The sequence below is a fragment of the Geotrypetes seraphini genome, chromosome 6 (genome assembly GCF_902459505.1).
Source record: "Geotrypetes seraphini chromosome 6, aGeoSer1.1, whole genome shotgun sequence".
NCBI classification, from domain to species: Eukaryota; Metazoa; Chordata; class Amphibia; order Gymnophiona; family Dermophiidae; genus Geotrypetes; species Geotrypetes seraphini.
This window is the reverse complement of record NC_047089.1, coordinates 175,493,840-175,517,512: the sequence shown is the minus strand read 5'-3', so window position 1 is coordinate 175,517,512 and position 23,673 is coordinate 175,493,840.

The following is a 23,673-nucleotide window of genomic DNA, read 5'->3' as shown; positions in this document are numbered from 1 at the left end:
TATACAGGTGGAGGGGCATAATTGAAAGGAACATCTAAGTCCGTTTTCGTCTAAGTCACAAGTCATCCAAAGTAAAAAACAGCTTAGGACACATTTTCAAAAAATACGTCCACATTTTTTTTCATTTCGAAAATTGTCTAATTGTACGTCCTGCCGATCTAATTGTCCAAGTCGCTAAATCGTCCATCTTTATACCACATTTTCGTCCAACTTTTTGTCCAAGTCAAAAACACCTAGAACAAGCCCTGTTGGTCGTGGGAGGAGAATGCAAAGTGATGGACTGAACACCCAAACATGGCACCTAAATAATGGGGTACCTTACAGGGCACTGCTGTGAACGTCACAAAAAGGGTGCCATGTCTTCATCTGACTACAGCTCCCTTATAGGTCATGGTAAGCCCCCCCAAACTACATCCAGAATTCCCTAGACCCACTTATCTACCACCCCAATAGCCCTTATGGCTGCAGGAGCCACTTATATGCCAGTACAAAAGGGTTTTGGGGGTGTATAGGGAAGTGCACATGTTTCAATATCAATGCAGTGATTACAGGGGCTTATGGGCATGGGTTCTCCTCTCCATGGGTCCCTAACCCACCCCCAGGATGGCTTAAGACGCCTCTGTGCAGCATGACTAGGCTTTCCTATGCCAGGCTGCCAGGTGATGAAGTTCTGGAGGCACAATTTTCAAGTTGTGATTAATATTTTTATGGGTGGGGGGTGTCGGTGATCACTAGGGTAGTGTGTGAGGGTCTGTGCTTATCTGGTCACTTTAGGTGGGTTTTTGTGACTTAGACCATGCTATAAATGGTCTAAGTCACAGCGTCCAAGTTCCGACCGATCCTGTGCTGTATAACGTTTGGTTATACATGCAGTACGACTAAGTCTAAGCCTGCCCATGTCCCGCCCAAATCCCACCTTCGACACTCCTCCTAAAATGCCCCATCTAGCTATTGGCGTTCAGCGCACTGTGAAGGCCTAGGTCATTTTTAAATACGTCCAAAACTTGGTTTTAATATCGGCACTTGGACGTTTTTAACTGATGATCGTCCAAGTGCTGACAGGCCGGTTTTTGGACGTTTTTCTCTTTTGATTATGAGCCCCCTAATGTCCTCTTATCTAACTTTTTATTTATTGAAAATTTATTTTATTAAATTATTCAACATACAAAATATTAAATAACAATAATACTCTTCAAATAAGTGCAATGATTTGCTCACCAAACCTTATTCATGGCAATGTCCAAAGGAGTGAGCCCTGATTGTAAGGGAACTAACGAAACACGCATCAGTTCCCACAGCAAACCAACCTTCATTAATATAAACTCAATACCATCAAACTTGATGATTCAATCAATAAATAGTTAACAGTAGGTAAAGAACTTATCTTGGTTGTGTAGCTCATTCAACTCCTGTCACTAACTCTTCAATAAACAGGTTCCTCTTAGGCATGGCTGTGACCCAGTTAGCGTGACTTAATGGTGATTTGTGGTGTCCATTAAAATTTATCTTTTAAAGATCGTCATCTTCACTTTAATGAGGGATCAACTTTCGCTGCTACCAGTTGCCTCCAAATATCCCTTGCCTCCTACGCAACCAAGATAAGTTCTTTACCTACTGTTAACTTTTTATTGACTGAATCATCGAGTTTAATGGTATCAAGTTTATATTATTTATTGAAAATTTCTTTGCTGTTGGAACTGATGCGTGTTTAATAAAAGGAGGCCTATGTCTGTTAATGAGTTTTATATTAATCATTTTACCTTTGTACACCGCTTAGAAATTTGATAAGCGGGATATCAAATTTTAAGAAACTTGAAACTTGAAAAGAAGAAGTGATTGGTGTTGGGGGTAAAAATCAGATCCAAAGACTTTGTGGGCTCAGAACATTATTTTATGAGGTAGCTTGGGACTGGAGAGGTAGTTAAGATATAATGTGCACTTGGCAGAAGCCAATATATATAATGTATATTTTGGGGAGAAGGGAATGCGAGGGGGTGTGGGAGTTGAATGATGGGAGTGATGTAAAAGCAGTGACGGAGGAAGGAGGGTCCATGTGTATCACTGCCATGGGCCTGGAAAGGAGGTAGGGAATAGTATGATTTGACTATACTGCAAGTCATGCTTGGAGAACATAATTAAATTTAACTTGACATGGTTAGATCATGACCGACTAACCTGAAGCAAGATAGTGGGAAGTTAGATAAAATATTGATAATTGGCTAAAATATTGATAATTGAAAAAGCTATTGCTCTGTAATGGTTTAGTTAATACAGCTGCAGCCTATTTTATGTCACATGGCTGTAAGTTATGATAATCATTTTTTAAGATGGTGAGGAATGTGGATGGTAGCATGAAATTGCCTATGTTAAGGGCTTAATTTCTTGTAAAAAGGTCCGGAACACAGTTTCACCATTTCTTTTGAAAATGGTAGAAGAGAAGGCAATGAATGAGCCTGGAACAGAGTGGACAACAGTTATTTTGCTCCCATCTTCTCCTGTTGCTCCTGCCTAGTCCCTTCCCTGGCTTCACAATTCCACTATTTTGGGTTTGGTTTGGTTTTGTTTTTGTCTACAAATTAAGACTTGTACATGTAGATTAGAAAATTCAACCTACAAGTGTTATTTTCCTCTCTAAATAAAAAAACACCAGTAGGAATAACATTCGAGAAGCATGTACAGTATATTTGAAGCCAGACTGAAGGAAAGCAATTTTCTCCCATTCTACCTTTGTAAATCACTATTTACCTGGTTACATGGTTTGAAAATCACCCTCCCTACTTAGATTTCAATATATATTATGTTAGAACATTTAGAATAAAATATGGTGTGGGACTGAAAATACACTTTCCCCAGATTTATATAATACTGTGTGATTGAAACTGACCCAGTGGTATACATTGTTAAATTTCAATATAATATGATGTGCTTCATTGTATTCTGTAGAGTGTTGCTTTTAGATTTTGTTTACTGAAAGTTCTTGTTTCCACAAGGCACAGCGACTTCTGTCTGTATTAAATTATTTTGTACTGCGACAGACTTGTCACAAAATAATCTGACAAGGCAAGTATGCTGCTACTGTAAGTATACATTAATATAAAACCAGAGCTTATTCTGGAGGTGCTTTTCCCCTCCAATAGCTACTAAAAATCCATGATATATTGCACAGGGAATGTATTGCTAAACAGAGAAAAAATATCCCCATTTAATCCTATTCCTGTACCATTAGAAATGTTTTCAAGGCAGACTCCTTATATGGTCCTGAGTGTTAATTTCTCATTGATTCTGGCTGCCAAGATGTGTCTTAGTGACCTTTCATTAATATTATGAGACAAGAGACAAACTGAGTCTAAGGAACAACAGCAGAAAAAGTTGGAATTTGCCCCCATGGAGCAATACAGATTAAAACTGTATGAAGACATCCTGCAAATACTGTGCTTCCCTTATATATACACATAATATCAAGACTGCTTTAATCCAATGAAAAATCAATAATTCATGATTAAAAAAAAAAAACCAAGCTGGCATTTACAATAGAATACTGAGTAACAATATCTAGTTTCTACCTTGCTGGGAGAGAAATGTGCTGATACTACATACATTGCTAAATCCTTGTAATGGGTTCCAACATAATACCAATTAATGAACTGAAAAGTGTGAACCATGAGACGTAGAAGAATATACTGTTTTTAAGCAACTGTACTGTAGATAGCTTGTGTTAATATACTCTTTATAAATGAAATAAAACAAAAACAGTACCCTGGGCAATAACAGTGAACCACACTAAACTGGGTGCATAACTAATTTCTAAAGAAAGAATGTATATGCAATTTATACTGCATAATATAATGTCAAGGGTTTTGTAGGGGACTATTTCAGGGAACCAACACTGGGCCCCTTTTACAAAGTCACAGTAGTGATTCCCGTGGCAAATGTGACACAGCCTGTTCAATTCCTAAGGTTTCTGTCACATTGACCGTGCTGGGGCTAGCAACCTCGGCTTTGTTAAAGAGGCCCATTGCTTTCTGTTTTGGGGCCAGTTTAAATTTTCATTGGGAAAAGAGACACATATGTAAGAAAAAAATATATCGGATTGTTTTGATTTAAAAAAAAATAATAATAATTCTTAGTCCTTGGCATAAGTTTCAGGCAATGGGGCCCCCATTCTATGTACGTTGTTTAAATAATTGATGCCGACTAGTGCAACACTAAGCATGATTCTATAAAAGTTTAAATCTTGCTCAGTTCAGGGAGCAATCAGTACTCTAATTGCTCATGATTTGGCTAACTTTTTTGTAGAGAAAATTCAAGGGATAAGGAGAACATTCGCAAATTTCTTAGATCCAGAGTCGGACGATTATGCTCCAGACTCTCGTATCCCAATATCAAAGTGCTCCCACTTTACACTACCTTGAGACTTTTAAGTACATCACAGGTCGTGTCGAGGTGGAAAACGATATATTCCTTCCCAAGGGACCCTCAGTCACAAGGGGGCACCCGCTCAAACTCAGAGGAATGAAATTTAGTGGTGACATCAGGAAGTATTTCTTCACAGAAAGAGTGGTAGATCACTGGAACAAACTTTCGGTGCAGGTAATCAAGGCCACAAGCGTGCTCGACTTTAAGAATAAATGGGACATCCACGTGGGATCCCTACGTGGGTCGAGCAGCACTCAGACTTAATGGGGTGGGTCAGTAGAGTGGGCAGACTTGATGGGCTGTAGCCCTTTTCTGCTGTCACCTTTCTATGTTTCTATCTGATCTGAGAAGTCTGTTTGCTGCATTGAATGTATAGGGGAACAAAAGAGATTCACTTCCTCCACGCATTTTGAAAAAATTATTCAATATTTTTGGTAAATATATTCACCAACTAATTTCTACCTCTTTAGAGAAAGGGATTATGCCCCCAAAATGGAAAAATTCTACTATTCACCCAATACTCAAAGATACAAAAGGAAATTTGAATGATCCCAGCAATTTCCGTCCAATAGCAAAAATACCATTTATAGCAAAAATGATGGAAAAATTAGTTTTTAATCAAGTTTCTGAATTTCTCGTTAAAACTGGAGCACTACACCCACACCAAATAGGATTTTGACAATATTATTCAACTGAACATTCTCTAATTGGCCTGACATCCTCTGTCCTATATTTCTGGGATCATCATCAATCAGTTGTCCTTATATCCCTAGACTTATCATCAGCTTTCGACATTATCGATCACCATCTTCTCCTGAGTAGACTAGTATCTTTGGGAATTTCGGAAGTCACTTTCCAGTGGTTTCAGTCATATTTTTCTGAACGATCATCAAAGGTAACATTCAATAATTATTCTTCAAGTATAATCTCAACAAGCTTTGGGATTCCGCAAGGATCAATTTTATCTCCGCTATTGTTTAATGTATTTTTGACACTGCTGTTAACCCTTAGTCAGTCAATTGGGTTTATACCATTTGCTTATGCAGATGACGTACAACTTTTGTATCCTTTAGATATTAGCTCAGATGTAGAAATTATAGCAGTCAATGAGAAACTATCAAAAATATCTAAATGGTTACACGACAATAAGTTGGCGCTTAACACATCTAAAACATGTAGGGAGGGTCAGAAATTAGGAGCCAATATAACCATAAATACAACTACACTTAAGGTAGTTACTAAGGTGAAGATACTTGGGGTCATATTGGACCAAAAGCTTAGTTACCACGATCAAATAAGTTCACTTGTAAGAACCTGCTTTTATAGGTTAAAGTTGATCAGATCACTATCCGCTTTTCTTGATGATTCATCGTTAAATATATATATATATATTTTTTAATCTTTATTGATTTTTAATCTAAAACAGTGTCATACAAATGAACAAACAGTAGGTATTACATACATAGAACAAAACTAGGACTTATAGTATTGTCATCAAAGATGATTAACTCTTAAGCTCTCAGACGTCTGCGTTAGCTACCATATTGTATATTAGCCAACTTAAGCAGGAAAGTGGTATCTTTCATCGAGCTATAGAGTGTTCTAAAACTTTTTTTAAGAATTTTATAATGCAATGTGCACTGTGCAATAAACTTAATGTGCAACTTAAAATAATGTTGAGACGCAACTAAAACCGGCACTTAGCTTAATTGGTGTCTGTTGTCGGTATAGTATATAGTTGCGAATTCCAACCAAACGGGCCCCGTTTCACCCTATTAGGGGCTTCATCAGGGGTAAGTATTGCGCTGTTAAAGCTCAATTTTTAAAGTTGAAAAATGGCGCTGGCACTGACAACAGACACCAATTAAGCTAAGTGCTGGTTTTAGTTGCGTCTCAACATTATTTTAAGTTGCACATTAAGTTTATTGCACAGTGCACATTGCATTATAAAATTCTTAAAAAAAGTTTTAGAACACTCTATAGCTCGATGAAAGATACCACTTTCCTGCTTAAGTTGGCTAATATACAATATGGTAGCTAACGCAGGCGTCTGAGAGCTTGAGTTAATCATCTTTGATGACAATACTATAAGTCCTAGTTTTGTTCTATGTTATAGTCGGAGGACTTTTTCCATTACCTTGACAGAGGGTATTACATACATTACACTAATATCTGTATAGGTAACATATATATCATTCAAGATTTTCAGGTTTCCTACATATAACAATAACATAATATAACATAATATATAGTATAAATGAAGAATAAAGTTACCCAAATGTCATCATCAATATTTATTCCCCTCCCTCTAACCCTCCACCCCCGTGAATGTGTAAAGGTGAATAAACAAAAGGAAAGATAACATAAATATACATTATTATAATTTTACAAATTTAGTCAATGGACTCCAAACTTTATTAAATACACCACTAAATCCCCTACACTCTGCATTAATTCTTTCATATCTGTAAGTGGTGCACACGTTCACCCACCAAAAAGTATAACTTATTCTGTCATGGTTCTTCCAGTTACTCGTTATCAATTGAATGGCTATACCTGTCATGATCATAAATAGACGACTCTTATATTTATCCAGAGTGGGTTTCACAAGTAATATCGTTCCACAAATTATAGCCTCATATGATAGTGGAACGTTTGAATCCAAATCTAAATTTATTTGTCCCCAAATTGACTTCCAAAATATAAATATAAATGGACAAAAATATAGCAGATGATCCAAAGTCGTTGAATATTCTAATACATTCGCTAGTCATATCAAAAATCAACTGTACAAGGGATCTACCTTAAAAGAAATACATAGACTGTAAATTCTTCAAAATACCACAATAAAAATAATCACTAAAAGAAAAAAATTTGATTATGTAACTCCCCTTTTAAAGGAAAAGCATCGGTTACCCGTAAATCACAGAATCACATATAAAACAGCATTACTTACACATAAAATATTAATAAACAAAACTCCTGCATTCTTAGAAAGATTTCTAATACCATATATTCCCACAAAATCCTTAAGTTCCGAAGAAAAATCTTTGCTAGTAGTCTCTTTGTTAAAATTCATTTATTCAAGGAGGGATGTGATTTTTTTCTGTTACAGCCCCTCAAATTTGGAATTCGCTCCCGATCAACATAAGAGAAGAAAAATTACTTAGCAAGTTTAAAAGTCTCCTGAAAAGTTGGCTTTTTAAGGATGCTTTTAACTGATTTATTCAAATTTTATGATTTTACAGTGGATTAGGAATACTGCCAAGTGAAAATTAAGTGGGTAACCTTCTCCAACCTCTTGTTTCATTACCTATCCCTTTTTATTTGTTTTTGAATTGTATTTAATCCTCTTTTTTTTGCCTCCCTTTTTCAAACGTATTATTTTATTAAAATTAATACTAATTGTCCTGTTTTTTTTTATTTTTTATTTTAACCTAATTTTTAACTAAATGTAAATTGCATTGGATTTGGATTTTGTGATCAAATCAAATATTTTAAATACACTTGAATAAATAAATAAACTTGAAACTTAGATGTCGCTAGACATCCTAATATTAGATGTACCAACATAGGTGCATCATATTTAGATTTTCTTGGCCTAAATGCCTTTGCCTACATTAGTCACACATCAGCCCATATTATTTAAGCATGCACATAACTCAAAAAGTGCTCATCATCTGACCATTAGCAATCCCCACTTTTAGAACATAAGAATTGCCGCTGATGGATCAGACCAGTGGCCCATCGTGCCCAGAACTATAGACAAGGGCCCAAATTCTGTACACAATACGCTGAAGTTAGGCAGCGGTAGGCACCCTACCTCAGCCTGACTAATCAGGGGGCACTTTTTTTTTAAATTGAAGGACCATTCTAAGTTCTCGCATCTATAGAGGCAAATAGGGATGCCTAAGGCTATCAGGGAAGTGGTTTGTGTCAGAATTGGCCTTAGATGTCCGTAGGCGTCCCTAAGCATCTCCTTAGGCAAGAGACCAGCACCTTAAATATAGGCCTTTAAAATGCTTTACAAAATAGGTATGATTCTACAAATGGCACTGGTGCATAATTGACACATGAATAGCGGTTGTTTCTTAGGCAGCCACCGATACCGGCACTATTTATAGAATTCGGCCAAACTTTTATAGAATTGCCCCCTACCAAGTTGTGCACCTAACATTCAATTAACGTCAATTAATGTCAATTATGTGTTAAGTGCCAATTATTGACTCCAATTAAGCCTATTAATCAATTAAGTTAGGTGCCTACATTGGCTAGGTACACTGATATAGACCTCTAACTTTAGATGCACTTTATAGAATTTACCTGTGGAAGTAAATAAAATCTTTCTAAGCCAGTGAAGCTGCAGGAGATTAGAGGGGCCTATGTATAAAAATGTTCAAATGTGCGAACATAGGGCAATGTACATTGTAATGTCTTTAAACCAATTGTTAGTTAGACTCTCCTGCCTGCTTAAACTATGTTCAGTATCAACCCTACATAATATAATTTATTACCAAAATATATTTATTGATAATGACGTTGAGAGGCATTTAAAAAAAAAAGTCTAAATCCAGCTGGATGTCCAAAGTTGGAGGAATAGAAAAAGCCATTTTTTAATGGCAAACTGCTGGATGTCCAAATATATTGTGGCTTCGTTATAGTTGTTTTTATTTTTATTTTTTTATTTTTCATTGATTAGCTCACACACATCCAGGGGAGGATGGGAGGAAGGGTTTGTTTTTGTTCCCTAATGGAAGAATTGGATGGGAATGGAGGTTCATTTCCCTGTATTATTATTGATTGATTATAAGTGCTTATTATGCTTATTATTATATGCATATATATTGTTTTGCACTTTTGTTGGCTTTGGAAAATTAATAAAGATTATAAATAAAAAAAACAACAAAAAAAATAAAATCCACAAATATAAATGGATGGATTATGCCACTGAGTTAGCCACTGACTCATGGCAACACCCTGTAATGTTTCAGGACGGAGTACAGGAGTGGTTTGCCATTGCTTTCTCCTATGTAGTATGTAGAAAACGTCAAAATGCAGACCATTTGGATGTGGGAGGGGCCAGTATAGTAATGGACTGGCCACATAATCATCCAAACAGAGCAATGGGACATTTTAGAGGGCACTACTGTGAACTTCACATAAAGGGTTCCAGATATATATATCTCACCATAACCCCCTTATAATTTATGATGAGCCCCCCCCCAACCTATTATACCTACCTGTGTACCACTTATGGCTGCAGGTGGCACCTATATGGCAGTATAATAGGGTTAGAATGACTTATGGGACTAGCCTACCCACCAGATTACTTAAGACACCTATGTGCAACTCAGCTAGGCTCCCCCATACCAGATGCTGCTGTTTAAGAGAAGGCATGTACATTTTTGTTCTCATTTATGTGTGGTGGAAGGGGGTCAGTGAGCACTGGGAGAGTGTTGGGGTGTCTTACCTTAATGTTTGCAGAGGTCATCTGGTCAATTTGGATGTCCAGGATGTCTTGCAATACGTTCAATTATTGCTGCAAGATATCCAAGTCTAAGCTGCCCTTAGGCATGCCCAAAGCTCTCCCATAACACGCTGCCACCACTCCTATCTCGAGCTCTGGACGCACAAAGGCTGGGACACCTCACTAGACATCCAAAAATGCGGTTTCTATTATCAGCACTTGGACGTCCTGGTGATTAGGATGTCCAAATGGTAATTTAGGACACATTTTGGACATTTATATTTTATGATTATGAGTCCCATAGTGTGATACAAACATCAACAAATAACATAATAGGCGTTTAGAGTCACTGCTTTGAAAATGCAATTAAATCAACAATTCAATAACCTCTGTATTCTACATAGGTCACCCAAAGTTGAGCACTAGAATTTGCATGTGGATCTATGTTCTGTGCACAGATTGTTTTGATTGGTGCTAACAAATAATGCCATTATCAGGCACTTAATTGACACTAATTAGGGGTTACATCCATGTACTCCTCTCATAACCATGCCCAACTATTCCATGTGCATGTAAAAAGGGGGTGTGCTAATAGGAAGGTCATGGGCTGGTCAGAGCAAGTCCAAGAAGTTAGGTGCAGTGTTAGAAAATAATGGTCATCCATGGCCAACATTGGGCATAGGTAGGGTTACCAGATATCCGGATATCTGCGGACATGTCTTCCTTTTGAGGACATGTCTGGGGGTCAGGACAGCTTTTCAAAACTTTATACAGGTTTTGAAAAGCTTTCCTCCACATTGCGTCGGGCAGGAAGGTTTCCGTGCATTTGTGGACAAGAGAAGGCACTGGGGGAGGGGGGGCTGGGGTGGAATTGGGGTGGAGCTTGGGCATGGAAGAAATGGGTGGAACTGGGTGGGCCTGGGGCGGGTCTAGGGCTCCAGATTTTCCAAATGGAAAATCTGGTAACTCTAGGCATAAGAATTACATCAGCTTCTATGAGCTACAAGTCTTCTGTCCACAGTTTGGCACCAGCAGCTAACTTTTAGCTAGGTTTACCAGATGTCCTGGAAAATCTGGACATGTCCTCTTTTTGTCCAGGTTTTGGAAAGCCCCTTCAAGCTCTGGCGATAACTGGAGGGCCTCTGAGCATGTGCAGATGACATCACACAGATCTGCGCATGTTCCAGGCCCTCCAGACATAGCTGGAGCTTGTAGCAAAGACAGGAGGCTTTCAGGGAGCAGGGCTAGAGGTGGAACCTGGAAGGGCTGGAGGCAGAACAGGGCGGAGTCAGGTGTCCTGGGTTTTCTTTTTTTAAATATAGTAGCCCTACTTTTGGCGCTACATATTATCACCCTCTAGGCCAAAACCTCTTTTCTCAGGTCAGTAAAGTATACTGCTGTTAAGGTATCCTGTCCTGAGGAAGGGGGTTTTGGTCTCTGAATTAGTCAAAAATGTATTACAATTAGATCAATAAAATGATCACTTTATTTCCATTTTCTATTTATAAATATTTATCAACACAGCTACAATACTACTTTATCCTAAAGCAAAAATAATAATAATAATAATTTTTTTCTACCTTTGTCTTCTCTAGTTTCCGCTTTCCTCATTTTCTCTTCACACTCTTCCCTCTATCCACTGTCTGCCCTCTCTCTGCCCCTTCTATATGGCATCTTCTCTCCTATGTCTCTTCCAGAAACTGTCTGCCTCCCCCTTTCATCTCTCCCTCCACCCCAATTGGTCTGGCATCCATCTTCTTCCCTTCCCTCCCCAATGGTCTGGTATCTCTCGTACACCCCCATTGTCTGGCATTTCAAGCTCTCCTTTTCTTCCCTTCCCTCGTCTTCCTTCCTTATTTTCTGTATCTGTCTAGATTAAATTCTTACTACCCAGTCTTCAGTTTCCTTTTTCACTGTGTCTACCTACAGTTTGCCACCTCTTTCCCTCACCCCCTCCAGTATTTTACTAACTTTATCACCTTCCCCCATTCCAGCATGTGCCCTTTTTTATTTATCTCATCCTTCCATCACATGCCCTTTTTCTCTACCCCTTCCATCCAGCATTTTCCCCCTCTCTGCTTCCATTGTCTGCTCCCTCTTTCTCTCCTCCCCACTTCTATCCAGCATAGGCTCCCCTTTCCCACTAACGTCCAATGTCTGCCCTTTCTCTCTTTCCATCCACCCCTCTTCCATCAGCATCTACCCTTTCGATCTCTCTTCATCCCACTTCCACTAGAATGTACCTCTTTTCTCTCCCTCCAACCCAATTTCATCCAGTATCCTTCCCCTTTTGGTCTCTCTATCCATCTCCCTGCACACCAATTCCATCAGCATCTGCCCCTTTTCTCTCCCTCCACCAACCTTCCATAGCAGTCTCCTGCTCCTTTCTACCTCCCTCCACCCCAATGGCATCCAGTATCTTGCCCCTTCACCTCCCCACCGCTGCTGTATGCTTCTCATAGCAGCAGAAGTGGCTGTACGCTTAAATTCAGATTTCACAGGACCTTCCTGCACATTCTCGTGGAACAAAGAAGTGACGTCAGAAAGGGTGGACTGGCAGCCACAGGGAGGTGCAGGAATGTCCCATGATGACTGAATTTAAAATTTACTACCGCTGTTGCTAGTTCAGGAAAACAGCAGTAACAGAGTAGGGCAGGAGGTTCCAGACTCGATGTGCCAGCTGTGCACCTGAGGCAGACCACCCCTCCCGCCCCGCCCTTGGTACACCACTAGTACTCAGAACCCGAACAGTAGATTAAATACCTCTTTTCTGCCTCATAAAAATACCTGTGAAAACAAATATGTTTTAAAGACTTTCTGAATATGCTCAGACACCGCATCATTCTCAGTTCCTTTGGAAGAGAATTCTATAACAAAGGTCCCACCACCATAAAGATTGAGTCTCTGTATATCTCCAGTCTAATTTGTTTACGATCTGAAATATCAACTGTCTGATTGCTTGAGCATAAAGGGCATCCTAGAACATGAAGTCTTAAAGTTGCATCCAAAAAGGAAGGTTGTTGATCATGCAAAATTAAAAAAGAATAAAAAAAATCAGTTTTAAAACCTTAAATTGAATATGCCAAGAAGTTGATAACCAAAGCAATTGTTTAAAAATCGGTGTAATATGATTATACAAGAAAAAACCTGAAATTAAATAAGCAGCATTTTGAGCTATTTGTAAAGATCTTAAATCTTTCTTGGGAAGACCAACTAACAATGAATTACAGTGACTGTTCTCTGCTTTGCTCCAGGCTTAGCTTTCCTTTTCTCTGTTGGCTGCCTGGAAGGGGTATGTGTGTGTTTGTTTGTGGGGGGAGGGGGGATGTGTGTGGGGAGGAAGGGGGGGATACTTCTGCAGCTCTGGAGTCTTAAAAGAAATGAGAGAACTGCTTTCCAAAACCAAAGAGAATTCAAAAGATGAGAGGAACCAAATCTCCATGAGAATAAACTAAGAAACAAAAAGTGGAGTTTCAACAGCACAACAGCCAGGGAGGTCATATTTCCTGCCTTCTATACAGTGGCATTTATTTGTTATTCTGAGATAAGTGACTCAGAATTTGGCATTTCTCTGTATTTGTACTCATATATTCCAGTCTGCAAACGTCCTTAACTTTGTGACCCCTGATGTAGGCTTGGCAGAGTCAAAACATGGACCGTGTCAGGTCAGACTGATTATACATCAATAAATACTTTTATAAATTAAAGGCTTTTATTAATGAGAGCCAACCTCTTTGGTTGATATATTGTTGAGACCCCGGTTTTGGGTTTTTTTTCTTTTTTTAACTGTCCAGAAATTAAGCCCTGATTTTTACATGCATGTGCTTCAAAGCTACGTAATCCAAAGTAGCTGTGAAGAAATAATATGCATATTTTGCCGCTCACACTTGTGTGGATAGTCGATAAGAGGACAACAAGCATATGACCATTTGAAAATAGAAATATTGGTGTACTTTTTTGTTCCAGTATTTTATCACCCTCTTTTTAACCTAGTTAAAGGTGCACATACTGTAGAAGTATAAATCATGCTTTCAGGTATACTAAGGAACATTGTTTTTACTGAAGTCAAATTATCCCACAAAATGGTTTGAAAAACTGTCCTCTATGTTTATTTAAAATATCAGAAATGCTCAGTGTGGAGGTCTTTACCTAAAGTTTCGTGGGCAGGTCTGGTTCATCATATTTTCTCAATCACAAAGCTGATTTTTTTTTCCTTACATGAGATAACTCTGGTGCTATAATCAGATGAAGTGTGTTTCGAATAATGGCAAATCAGTTAATTTACAGGTTCACACTAATTTTGTTAAAAACGTACTTGTTTGTCATTTTATGTTATCTACAAAGGAGAGTGCTGCTATTTGTAAGAAAAGTGCTATGCTGAGAGAGCCTGGTGCCAATTACAAAATAAAAGCTCTGTGCCTCTAAATAATTTATGACTATCTAAAAGGACAGAACAGTATGGCCTCGATTGGGGTTTAGTACTGCTGGAGGTGAGGAGTGGCCTAGAGGTAGAACTGCTATCTCAGCACCCTGAAGCTGTGGGATCCATCCCAGTGCTGCTTCTTGTGACTCTGGGCAAATCACTTACCCCCCTTTTACAAAACTGCAATATCGTTTTTTATTGCAGGCCAGTGCACTGAATGCTCTGCGCTGCTCCCAACACTCGTAGAGTTCATATGAGGTTTGGGAGCAATGCAGAGCAATCAGCGAGCCAGCATGTACTAAAAAACGGTATTGCGGTTTTGTAAAAAGGGGGAAGAGGGGTTATAATCTATTGTCCCAAGTACAAAGTAAGTACCTGTATATATGTAAACTGCTTTGAATGTGTAACCACAAAAAGGCAGCATACAAGTTCCATCCTCCATTATATATTCAGAATCAGCTTATATGGTGGGCTCAATTCCTTTGGTTTGGTTTAGGAGTCCAGATGGTAAATACTGCTTAAATATCAAAGTCCCTTAAACTGGTCACAAAAATTCAATCTGGTTTGTCTGAATATTTCTACCACTAGTTTGAACCAGAATATAATCTAATATAGCAGTATATGTTTGTGACAAATGTTTTTATTCTTTCAGATATAGCTTATCATGCATATTTGCAGAGCCATCAGAAGCAGCACTCTAAATCCAGAAAGGGCTTTTTTTAGAGCAAATACTGCTGTGTTTCCTCATAGGTTCAATATTTTACTTATTTCAACTTGCTATATAGATGCATTTGAAAAACTTTATCACTTATATGAGAATCTGGCGTATTCTATAGTTGAACACCAACTTGCTTTCTCTTAGTGTTAACTGCTGCCGCCATGCATGTTTCGCTTATAAATATCTGCTTCAGGGTGCGGTATTCTAAATAGAAAAATTAATACAAGAATGGTTACAAGCTGTCAAATCTCTAACTGCTTAAAACATGCAAATAGCCATGATATTGATAAGACTAGTCTTTAAGCCCGTTACATTAACGGGTGCTAGAATATATGTCTGTCTGTCTTTCTTTCTTTCTCTCTCTCTCTCTCTCTCTCCCGCTGTCTCTCTCTCTCTCTCTCCTTGGCTCCCTTTTTCTGACTGTCTTTCTGTCCCTCTCCCTGCCCCTGTGTCTTTCTTTCTTCCTTTCTGTCTGTCTCCCTCCCTCCTGCTGTCTGTCAGTCATTCTTTGCCTCCATTTCCCTGTGCAGCAGCATTTCCATCCCACTTCCCTGTGGAGCAGCAACAGCAACAGCATTTCCCTCCCCCCCCCCAGACTTCCCTGTGTAGCAGCAGCGGTATTTGGCTTCCCCTCCAGGTCCCTGTGCAGCAGTTGCAGCATTTCCCCCACCCCTTCCCTTCTCTTACCGCGATCTGGCCTGCTCCATTTGGCCCGTCCCCCGCATTGTGGCCTGCTGCGATCTGGCTGCTCCGTTCGGCTCCTCTCTCTTCCCTTCCCGTGGTCTAGCCTGCTCCATGGCCCCCCTTCCCTTATAGCGTTCCCCACAGGCAGGCAGGCCCAGCTTCTTCCTTGCGGCTCGAGTTCTCTTCTTTGTCGGCCCCCCCTTCCCTTCATGTCCGTCTGTCTGGGTATTTTTTTAATTTGTCTCTCTCTCCTTGCATGCTGCCTGTCTGTCATTTTTTCTGTCTGTGAATGTCCCTGTGCCTCCTTCCTATGTCCTTAGTGTCCCTTCCTATGTCCATAGTGCCCCTTTCTATGTCCTAAGTGCCCCCAGTGCCTCCTTTCTCCCCCCCTCCAATGCCAGCCTGCCTTCCATTGAAAACCCCCCACCCCCTCTGTTGCATCCCATCCCCCTTCCATTGAAACCCCCCCATGCCAGCCTGCCTGCCTCCCATCCCCCTGAGCAGCATATTTCTATGGAACCCCCCCGATGCCATCCTGCGTGCCTGCCTTCCATTGAACCCCCACCCCCCCTCCAATGCCAGCCTGCCTGCCTCCCATCCCCCTTCCAGCGAAACCCCCCCCCCATGCCAGTCTGCCTGCCTGCCTCCCATCCCCCTGAGTAGCATGTTTCCATGGAACCCCCCCCCCGATGCCATCCTGGCTGTCTGCCTTTCATTGAACCCCCCCACCCCCCTTCCGATGCCAGCCTGCCTTCTACTGGCCTAATTTCCTCTGCCGCGTCCCTGATGACATCATCAGGGGCACGGCAGAGGAAATTAGGCCAGTAGAAGACCCGAAGCAGCGTTTACTGTGCCTGGGACGCTGCTGCTCCTGCCGGGTTTGTCAGCCTTGTAGCGGTGGGAGGGTCAACGGGGGTTTCAGTTGTGTCGGGTAGGGTCGTCAGGGGGGGAGGGAGGGGGAGGAGTAGTCGCGGCATTGAAAGACCTTCATTTGAAAGACGGCGTTGAAAGACGGTTCAGTTTTTCGGTCTGCCCTGCTCCCTGCTGCTCCTTGCCGTATTGTATTTTTTAGTTGAAAGACGCGGCGTTGGCTCCTCTCATGATCCCCACCGCTGCGTCTTTCAACTAAAAAATACAATACAGCAAGGAGCAGCAGGGAGCAGGGCAGACCGAAAAACTGAACCGTAAGCCGCGCATGCGCAGTCCTACCTGCGGGTCGCTACAGCTCACAGAAAACGGATGCACGCGATGGGAGTGTGCATGCGCGGCCTAGCGTTTTATTATATTAGATACAGACCTTTAAGTACTTGAAAGATTATTCAAACAAACGTCTTTCAGAGATGTAGGAGCAGTAGAACTACAGCACATGAATGTAAGTTGTTTATTGTTTATTGAAAGCTTTTATATTGCTACTAATGACTGGGGAGTCAATTCAGATCCCACTGACTATCTCAGGCTTTCTTGATATAAGACACAGTCTCTGTGGCGTACCTAGCATATGTGACACCCGGGGCCCATCATTTTTTGGCACATCCCCCCCATCTGTACGAAAACATGATTTTTAGTAACAAGCCACATGTCACACATGAGTACCTAGGAAAAGGCAGCATCTTACATATGCAGTGAGCAGTACAACATCAATACACCCATTGTAAAAATAAACAAGCCAGACTAGTATAGATCAATCCTACACCGTCAATCCTAAGTGTGTGGCGCAGTGGTTAAAGCTACAGCCTCAGCACCCTGTGGTTGTGGGTTCAAACCCACGCTGCTCCTTGTGACCCTGGGCAAGTCACTTAATCCCCCCATTGGTAGATTGTGAGCCCGCCGGGACAGACAGAGAAAAATGCTTGAGTACCTGAATAAATTCATGTAAACCGTTCTGAACTCCCCTGGGAGAACGGTATAGAAAAATTGAATAAATAAAAAAAACAAAAAAAAAAACCATGTCTTTCGAACACACAGAACACAGAAAACACCTTCGCCTAGTATGGAATATGTCGTCACAAACTAACCCCTCCCCCTTTTACAAAACTGTAGGGTGGATTTTAGCCACGATGGTAATAGCTCTGACGCTCATAGAATTCTGAGCATCAGAGCTGCTACCACTACAGCTGGTGCTAAAAAATGCTCCACAGTTTTGTAAAAGGGGGGATAAAATAGAAATACATAGACAAAGGTTAAATTGAACCAGCAAGAAGCTGGACTCTGCATACAATGCAACACCACAGAAAGAGTGACACATGTTTCCTAAAGCAACAAATAAATAGAAAATTTTTGTTCTACCTTTGTCTTCTCTGGTTTCTGCTTTCCTCATCTTCTTGTTACTCTCTTCCTTCCATCCACTGTCTGACATCTCTCTGCCCCTATATGGCATCTTCTCTCCTTCTATGCCCCTTCCAAAAACTGTATGCCTCCCCCTTCCATCTCTCCTTTCACCACAATTGGTCTGGCATCTCTCTCCTCTCCTTCCCTCTCCCACATCTCTCTTCTGCAATCCCTTTCTTCCCTCATTTTCCTTTATAATTTATTTTCTGCATCCATCTAGATTACGTTCTTACTACCCTCTCATCAATTTCCTTTTTACTGTCTACCTACAGCTCGCCACCTCTTTCCCTCACCCCTCCAGTATTTTCCTAACTCAATCCTTTTCCCTCATCATGTGCCTTCCTTTTATTTATCCCCTCCTTCCATCCTCTGCCCTCTTCTCTCTCTCCCTTCTCTCCACTTCCATCATCTGCCCCTTCTCTCTTTCCCTCACTTCTATCATCTGCCCTCTTCTCTCTCCCCAGTTCCATCATCTGCCCCTTCTCCCCAGTTCCCTCATCTGCCCTTTCTCTCTCTTTCACCCCCACTTCCATCATCTGCCCTCTTCTCTCTCCCCCTTCTCTCCACTTCCATCATCTGCCCCTTCTCTCTCTTTCCCCCCACTTCCAACATCTGCCCTCTTCTCTCTCCCTCTTCTCTCCACTTCCATCATCTGCCCTTTCTCTCTCTTTCCCCCTCCTTTCATCATCTGCCCTCTTCTCTCCCACCACTTCCATCATCTGCCCCTTCTCCCCACTTCCATCATCTGCCCCTTCTTTCTCTTTCTCCCCCCTTCCATCATCTGCCCTCTTCTCTCTCCCCCTTCTCTCCACTTCCATCATCTGCCCCTTCTCTCTCTTTCCCCCACTTCCATCATCTGTCCCCTTCTCTCAATCTCTCCATCCACCACAGGCCCATCTTTCTCCCTCACCTTTCCGATTTTGGCAACAAGATCGGCAATGCCCCCCCCCCCCCCCCCGCGACGGCACTGAGCGGCATCGGCCCCCTCTGTGACGGCACTCAGTGGCATCAGTGCCCCCCCTCTGCGACAGCACTCAGTGGCATCGGCACCCCCCCCCCCGCCCCGTGACAGCACTCAAGTTCGGCCTCCTTCTCCCAGCATCAGCAGAACTTCAGATCGGCAACAGGTGCTCAGTCAAAAGCTTCCCCTGATTCAGCTTCCTGTTTCCGCCCAGGCAGTTCAGTCAGAGAAAGCTTTTGACTGAGCACCTGTTGCCGATCTGAAGTTCTGCAGATGCCGGGAGAAGGAGGCCGAACTTGAGTGCTGTCGTGGGGCAGGGGGGGCGCCGATGCCACTGAGTGCCGTCACGGAGGGGGGCGCCGATGCTGTTGAGTGCCGTCGCAGCCCAGGAATTTTCCGGACCTGTCCGGCTGTGCACCCCTCCTAAGGCTGCACCTGGGGTGGACCGCACCCTGCCCCCTACCTTGATACACCACTGGTCTACACCACCTCTATCTGGAGACTGTTCCACACATCTACCACCCTTTCTGTAAAAAAGTATTTCCTTAGATTACTCCTGAGCCTATCACCTCTTAACTTCATCCTATGCCCTCTCATTCCAGAGAAACGTCTCTATCATAGCTCCCCTCCCCACCTTTCCTCCAGAGTATACGCCTTATGATGAAGATCACGCACCATTTTAGTAGCCTTCCTTCTGGACTGACTCCATCCTTTTTATATCTTTTTGAAGGTGTGGCTTCTAGAATTATACACAATATTATAAATGAGATCTACAATTCTGGAGGCCACACCTTCAAAAAGAACAATTTAAATGAAATCATTAAATTATATAGAGAGTGTATGTTTTGGCAGATTGAATGGACCATTCAAGTCTTTATCTGCTTTCATTTACTATGTTACTATGTGGAAGATGAAAACGCAACACGGCTGTTGAGGTGTTTTTGGGTGATAATAGTGGAAGCTGAGCCAAATGCTGGACAAACATGTAGGGTCTGTGTTCTGCTTGTGGTGTGAGACAAAGAAGAGTGGCCAAATCCAGCATGAGGGAACAGGCACGATGTTGTACAGATTTGTACAGTCTGCATTCTGTATATGATGAGAGATGGGTGAAGGTTTGATAACTCCATTGTGTTAATCATTTCATTGTCACATACTGCAAATGGGGGAACTGTGCAGTTTTGGAGAGAGGGGAAAGCATCTTAACTGGTAAGTTGAAAACTGTAAGCAATATACCACATGTCAGCCCCATCATGGCTGGCATAGTGGTGACTTCACAACCAGTATTTAAACATGGGTGACCTGGGTCTACATAAAGTGGTGGAAAAGGTTCTTTTCACTTTATTGGATCAATTTTCACTCCATCAAAAATTACAAAGACTAGGGGACACTCAATGAAGTTACATGGAAATACAGTATTTTTAAAACCTATAGGAGGAAATTTTTTTCACTCCGAGAATAGTTAAGCTCGAATGCATTGCCAGAGGTTGTGGTAAGAGTGGATAGCATAGCTGGTTTTAAGAACGGTTTGGACAATTTCTTGGAGGAAAACATAAGAATATAAGAATTTCCACTGCTGGGTTAGACCAGTGGTCCATCATGCCCAGAAGTCCACCCACTCGGTGGCTCTCTGGTCAAACACCAGCGCCCTAATTGAGAGTAGCCCTACCTGCATACGTTCTGGTTCAGCAGGAACTTGTCTAACTTTGTCTTGAATCCCTGGAGGGTGTTTTCCCCTATGACAGACTCCAGAAGAGCGTTCCAGTTCTCTACCACTCTCTGGGTGAAGAAGAACTTCCTTATGTTCGTACGGAATCTATCCCCTTTCAGTTTTAGAGAGTGCCCTCTCATTCTCCCTACCTTGGAGAGGGTGAACAACCTGTCCTTATCTGCTAAGTCTATTCCCTTCAGTACCTTGAATGTTTCGATCATGTCCCCTCATAATCTCCTCTGTTCGAGGGAGAAGAGGCTGAGTTTTTCTAATCTTTCGCTGTACGGCAACACCTCCAACCCCTTAACCATCTTAGTCGCTCTTCTCTGGACCCTTTCGAGTAGTACCGTGTCCTTCTTCTTGTACATCGACCAGTGCTGAACGCAGTACTCCGGGTGAAGGCGCACCATGGCCCGGTACAGTGGCATAATAACCCTCTACGATCTGTTCATGATCCCCTTCTTTATCATTCCTAGCATTCTGTTCACACTTTTTGCCGCCGTCGCACATTGCATGGACGGCTTCATTGACTTGTCGATCAGAACTCCCAAGTCTCTTTCCTCCAAGTACCGCCCCAGACATCCTGTATTCGTGCATGAGATTTTTATTACCTACATGCATCACTTTACACTTATCCACGTTGAACCTCATCTGCCATGTTGATGCCCATCCCTCGAGCTTTATTATGTCCCATTTCAGATCTTCGCAATCCCCCTGTGTCTTCACTAATCTGAATAACTTCGTATCGTCCGCAAATTTAATCACCTCACTCGTCATACCAATGGCCAGATCATTTATAAAGATGTTGAAGAGCATGGGTATAAGCACCCAGCCCTGCGGCACCCCTCTGGTGATGGTTTTCCAGTCTGAGTATTGTCCATTTACCCCCACTCTTTGTTTCCTATGCTCCAGCCAGTTTTTAATCCCCGTGAGTATTTCACCCTTGATTCCATGGCTTGCAATTTTCTGAAGTAGTCATTCATGCGGAACCTTGTCAAACGCCTTCTGAAAATACAGATATACAATGTTGACCGGGTCGCCCTTCTCGCTCTGACTGTTTACTCCCTCAAAGAAGTGCAGCAAGTTCGTCAAACATGATCTGCCTTATGCTAAAACCATGCTGACTGGTCCTCATCAGCCCGTGTCCATCAAGGTGATCAATGATGTGGTCCTTTATCAGCGACTCTACCATCTTTCCCGGTACTGAGGTCAGACTCACTGGTCTGTAGTTTCACAGATCTCCCCTTGAACCTTTCTTGAAGATCAGCGTAACATTCGCCACCTTCCAGTCTTCCGGAATCTTTCTTGATTCGATCGACAGATTGGCTATCAGTTGAAGCAGTTCAGCTATGGTCCCTTTCAGTTCCTTGATGACCCTCGGATGGATGCCATCCAGTTCCGGGGATTTATCGCTCTTAAGCCTATCAATCTGCCTACATGCCTCCTCTAGATTTACCGTCAATCCTGTCAACTTTCCTTCTTCATTTCCAGCATATAGCCTGATGGGTTCCGGTATGATGTGTAAATCTTATTTGGTAAATACAAACGCAAAAAATGTGTTCAGTTTGTCGGTGATTGCATTGTCCTTCTTTAGTGCTCCCTTTATTCCATGGTCATCCAACAGTCCCACCGCTTCCTTCACGGGTCGTTTCCCCTTAATATATCAAAAGAACAGCTTGAAGTTCTTTGCCTCCTTGGCTATTTTTTCATCATAGTCTCTTTTGGCCCCTTTTACCGCCTTATGGCACCTGCATTGATGTTGTTTATGCTTGTTCCAGTTTTCATCCATAGTCTGTTATTGAGAAAGATATGGAGGAGGGCGGGGGGAAGCCACTGCTTGCCCCTCAATTGGTAAAATGGAATGTTGCTACTCCTTGGGTTTTGGCCAGGTATTAGTGACCTGGATTGGCCATCGTGAGAACGGGCTACTGGGCTTGATGGACCATTGGTCTGACCCAGTAAGGTTATTCTATGTTCTTAAGACTAGATGGACTGTGAGAGTCTTTTAATGCTGTCATTTACAGAGTTACTGTGTTAAGATAGAACAGCTTTTGTTGTCCTAACATTATCCAGATAACTGTCTGATTATTACTGCTTTCTGGATGGCTTCCTGCTCCACCATGCACCACCCGGTACTTTCTGCATAACAATGCTTAAGGCATTCATCCATATAACTGCTGTAGTTATTCAGATAAATGTCATTGAATATTGGACTCATAATATCTTTAACAAATACAGGCATGAAAACTGAACTGAGACCAGTGGCCAAATGGCTTATGTATGATTTTATAACATTGTGTAAATTTGCATCATCTGGAAAATTAAAAGAGAAATAAAGACTTTCTATTTTGAGTAGGAAAAAAAAGAAGAAACTTTTAAAGACATTTCTACCTCAATGCCTCTTGCTTAGTGGCAATTCTATTACAGAATCTTGGTGTCAAGATTCCATTATAGAATACTAGTGTAGGGTTGCAATTGGAACCCCCCATGTGTAGGTGCACCCTCTTAATTCAATGTCAAAAACTTATGTAAGTTGACACACCTAGATGAGTCAATTTGTTAGGTGCCATTGATTCGTATTCAAGTCCTAGTAACTTGATGAACATCATCAAGTTTTCATGGCAGAATACAGAAGTAGAGTGCCAGTCCTTTCTTCTGTGGAATATAAATTTGATGATGTTGCCATTGTCGTACCAAGCGTAATTCTCTGCCTCCAACATTGTCCATCTGCTGCTGCCCAGATGGGTGGTACATTGTTAGTCTTGCATCTCCACTGAAACCTGTCTGCCTTGGGAGGCCCTGATGGTAGAAAAACTACCGATGGTATAGCTTTCAGCTTCTCAGATGCGGGCAAGCCCCAGTGGCACAACAATTTACACATGTATAAATTATAGGTCCAATATTCAGACCATTGGAGGCAGCCTGCCTAAGTTCCATGGTCAACAGAGACCTACTTCTAGTGAATCAA